Below are 4,922 nucleotides of genomic sequence, written 5' to 3' on the forward strand. Positions count from 1 at the left end.
ATCAAAAGAGCATTCCAAATGGGATACTTCCAGCCGCCTGGAAGTTAACTGTATGATTTTGACTCCATCGGCGGCCAGTGCAGATTCTCTTGTCGACGTGAAAGTATTGCGAGTTGTTCGAGAGTTTAAGTGAACTAAAAGTGAAAAAAGGAATTGCAATGAAGGTTATCATTGTCGAGGACGAAGCTGTTTTTTAAGGATTTTGTAAGGGTAAGTTTTTCCATTTTTTCTTTTTTAAAGGGGGAATGATCTTAGGATTAATTCTGTGGTTTTTTTTCTAAAATTCTCTTCCCCCTTTATCTAGATATATGAAAAAGCTTTTCATCTCCGAGGGAGAAGAGATCGATTCGCAAGATTCGACTTGGCGAGTCAGAAGTACTGCCTCAGATTGATGGCTGATGAATTTTGGCTGATCGGCGAGGAGGATTGGGACAACGTGGAGGAGTGGAACACCTTCGGGTTCTGCGAATTGTATAGTATCGAATGATATTATTCGCGCGCGCATGGTACGAGTCTGACCCGAGGGTGATTGGCCTCTGGTGCGTGTGTGTATGGATATAATAAAAAAACCATTTTTACTAAAGAAAATTTCTTAATATCCTCCCCTTTACCTTTCCCCATTTAGATTTAAGTAAACACGATATAGGGGCGAGTGCGCTGGAGGGGTGCGGACCTTCGCGCGACTACCGCGGGTCGTCGCTGGAGGGGATACGGATCGCTGCAGGAGAGGGTGGGTGCGGACCTTCGCGCGCGCGACTACCGCGAACGGGCCGCTGGAGGGGATAAAAATCGGACCGCTGCGGGTGGGGGCGGACTTTCGCGCGCGCGACTACCGCGAGTCGTCGCGAACAGGGGGAGGGAGGGGGTGCGCAAGGGTATACCGACTGCCGGAGGAGGGGGTGCGCGATGGTATACCGACTGTCGGAGGAGGGGGTACCGACCGCTGAAGGGGGCCCTATTCGGCCGGTAAAAAACAGCGCCTACCGACCGCTGAAGGGGGCCCTATTTGGCCGGTAAAAAAATAAAAACAGCGCCAACTGCGCCAACTGCGATAACTACGCTAGCTGCGCCAACTGGTTTTTGCTACACGGCCGGTAAAACAGATCCAACTGCGCCAACTGGTCTCCCTACTCGGCCGGTAAAACAGATCCAACTGCGCCAGAACCGGCCTCTCTTTCCTACTCAGATGTAAAAATACTTCGTGGGAGAGAAAAGGTAATTTCGTAGCATTTCGACGATAATTTCTACAATTATATAAAAATGAGCGCATTTTTCGTCTCACTTTCCCGTAATTAACAAATAAGGACGGAAGCGAAGTAAAGCGAAAAAATCGATGTTTCGTATCGATACAAAATGTCGATGATTTGTGCGCACATCCCCAAATAAATATCGCGGAATCGTTCAGTGAGCGAAAATTCGAAGTGACATAACGATCATCTGTTATAAGCTGATGATCCCCTCGACTCGTGAAAATGNCCGTGGAATACCAAGTTCGTTGGTGTTCCCACCGAAAACGCAAATCACGCAGTTGCAGAAAGAAGAGGGAGTCTAGGACGAGCCTATAAATAAGGGCCTCGTCTTCAAAAATAGTAGTAATTTTTCTCATTCAGCCAGCTTCAGTTCGCTCAGTGAATTCTTAATTCCTTGTTTCTCGACTCAGTCTCGCGAGTCTTTTCAGTTCAGACCAGAACCAGTTTTTTCGCGAGTCTGATTTGTGCAGCCATTAGTGTTCTTAATTCAGACCTGATGACTCATCAAGTTAGTTTTCATCAAGTTCTACCAGCGCAGTCGTGCTACATAATTTGTCATTTCAAGTGAACTCAAGACGGCCCCCGCTCTCTCTTCTTTCCAAGACGATGTAATTCACTCGACCTTTTACTATTTCGGATTTGCCGAACGTAAGTTATTATTATATTATATTATTTCGAGGACCATTATCGCTGAAACTATACTGTCCCCTTGTAAACCATCCTATAATATCGTCGCGACATAGCGAAAAAAAACTCTATTGCCATCTCGACGTGAAATTTATCCAAATTCATCAAAATAATAATAAATTGTATATCTATTTACTTTTATTATGACTGTTGTTTTCCTTAATAATCCTATTTATCCCGATTCTACGCGTAAACATTCCCACCTTCCCCCTCGGCTTAGTTACCTGCTAAGCTTGGCGGAGCCGCTCCCGCCGCGCGCGTCCCGGACCATTCAGGACGTAACAATATGAAACAGCCGATAATTTCCAATAGCGTTCTGTTTCCTAGCAAAATGCCAGGCATCCCGCCAGATAAAACTGTATGTCTCGTTCTCTCAATATTCTTTGTAATTAAGCGCCGTTTCTAATTTAACAAAACTATAAAAGAATTTTCACATTCAAATAACAATTTCCTCGTTTATGTGGAAGGTGAGGAAAATTTCCCTGACAGATTTTAAAAAAATATAAGAGGATTAATTACGATTTTTAAATTTCAGAAAATGAATCCGTTCCTTTCTCACTTATTGCAGATTGCTATCGATATCGGACTACGTTCATCGTCTATGACCAGTTGACATCGACGTAATCGGTGGTCTCGGTGATTTTTTGGTTGCTGGGAGCGGTGCGCTGGAGGAATTCGCTATAGAATCTTTTATCAAGGCATGTCGAGTCAGCTGGTGCATAGGAGGTCAAGCTAACTGNAATTTCTTTCTCACTTATTGCAGATTGCTATCGATATCGGACTACGTTCATCTTCTATGACCAGTTGACATTGACGTAATCGGTGGTCTCGGTGATTTTTTGGTTGCTGGGAGCGGTGCGCTGGAGGAATTCGCTATAGAATCTTTTATCAAGGCATGTCGAGTCAGCTGGTGCATAGGAGGTCAAGCTAACTGGAGACGATTTTTAACACTGCCCAATATTTTAAACGTATGTATGCCCTCAATCGTTCTGGTACGTAACATTCTTATTAATAGTGCATCGATTTTTTGTTGTGTAATAAGTCACGTTTTGCAGGAAATGACTTACGCCTTTCAGTACTTGTTACTGTACTCGAATAAATTATATATGTCGCTGGATAATATTTATTGTTCATCTTTACTCGATGCTACAGGTGTTTAATCCGAGGTTAACCAGATACGCCACAGAGACGGGTAAATTTATCTCGACCGCTGCAAGACTGAATGTCGCCTTCCCAGTCGCTGCTGTAGAGGACGCATTGCAACAAGCGAGAATCTTGTTACAAAGGATCAAGATTGACACGAAGATAGACACGAAAAAGCAATAGAAGGTACAATTCGACTCTTCAAATCTCCTTTGTATCAGCGTGAATTTCTCTCGGTGAAAGAATAAAAAGAAAAAGACCTGTGAAACATTCTTACTAGAACAATCCTTTGGGGGATTATTTTCCAGCTCATCATGATTCAATTTGGGGCTAATGAAGTCTGTTTGGAGCAATGTTACAACCCGAAATACTTGTCGCTGATACGTTACACCCTGCATCTACGGAAGGTGCTCAATTCTTTAAGGGTCGCCTTGCCCCGCAAGCTGGTCAATTTGGTTCCAGCCATAGGTGATTTCAGGTCGTTTAATTAGTATTTTACGCCAAGCCGAAGAGTGGAACGGTAATTTATTTTTCGGTAAATGTCACGATCTCGGTTAGGGTAACGCGAAGTGCCGTGTGCAATATATTACATCTTCTTTACTGCGCTTGCATGTACAAAGATGTTTGATCGGAAATCGCCGCTTCTAAAATGTCGCAGCTCTATCAACAAACTACCGAATAATTAATCTACTAAAGAGGGTACATTTTGTTGTTCCATGCAGAATTATAATTCGATCGTGACAATTTTCTATCCTTTACAACATGATATGGTGGCGAGACGTTGTCTTTTAGATACAATGATTTTCCGGATTTTACAGTGGTTTTAAAGCCGTTTGTTAAATTATTCAATGCATCTAATGTAGATCCTATTCGTGCACTGTCGACTGACTCCAGCTTGGTTACTTACGACTATATCAACTTTACTCAAAAAGGGCACGCACTCGGTGAGAAACATTAACCCTTGCATCGCGTTTATGTTAAATATTTACAAGAAAAAAGAAATATATTAAGTACTTATTATAAAATTCTGCCATAGACACCAATCAGGCGAAAACATCAATTGACACAGTCATTATCGACTGAGGTTTATTGTTATCGCTAGATTGACGCCTATTGACAGCAGAAAGTTACAGTGCTGGGTTGGTTGCATGCTACCAGGGACAACAAAATCATGAAACTAATTNGGGTTGGTTGCATGCTACCAGGGGCAACAAAATCATGAAACTAATTACCGTATTTGTATCAAACGTATGAAAAAAAGTTTGATAAAATTATTTCTTACGCTAAAATATCAGACCTTTCATTAAAATATGAAATATTACTAAAATTAGCAAATTGTGTTTGCATAATTTGCTATTGAATTATTGTTGTCTCTGCAGCATATACCGTAAAACTCAATTTTATATATTAGGTGGTAAACTTAGTTCCTGCGGCTCACAGTTAGATGACGTTAGTTGTAAGTGTAATTTATTTTGACATCTGAAACTGGCTGCATTTTAGAGGTTAGACATTTGTCAATAAAATTCAGTGTGAAGAAATTCATTTAAGCGAGCAGTGCTATTTTTTCTTTTTATTAAATATGGAACGCGATAAGTTGTTTTTCCGACATGTGCTGCTTCATTACTTTAACTTGAAAAAAACTGCAGCTGCAGCTCATAAATTGCTTTTCGAAGCTTATGGCAATTATGCTCCATCGGAAAGAACATGCCAAGTATGGTTTCAGCGATTTAAGATTGATGATTTTGATGTCAATGATAAAGAACGCTAAGGCTAACCGAAAAAGTTTGAAGACAACGATTTGCAGGCATTATTGGACGAAAACTCTACTCAAACGCTCCAAGA

General features: G+C 41.6%; 1 pseudogene; it reads left to right on the plus strand.

Annotated features, from left to right (window-relative positions):
* Positions 1-391: 391 nt before the first annotated feature.
* Positions 392-4,024, plus strand: LOC106748834 (annotated as a pseudogene).
* Positions 4,025-4,922: the final 898 nt, after the last annotated feature.

Source organism: Dinoponera quadriceps, unplaced genomic scaffold (genome assembly GCF_001313825.1).
Source record: "Dinoponera quadriceps isolate SergipeBrazil2010 unplaced genomic scaffold, ASM131382v1 scaffold3279, whole genome shotgun sequence".
Lineage (NCBI taxonomy): Eukaryota > Metazoa > Arthropoda > Insecta > Hymenoptera > Formicidae > Dinoponera > Dinoponera quadriceps.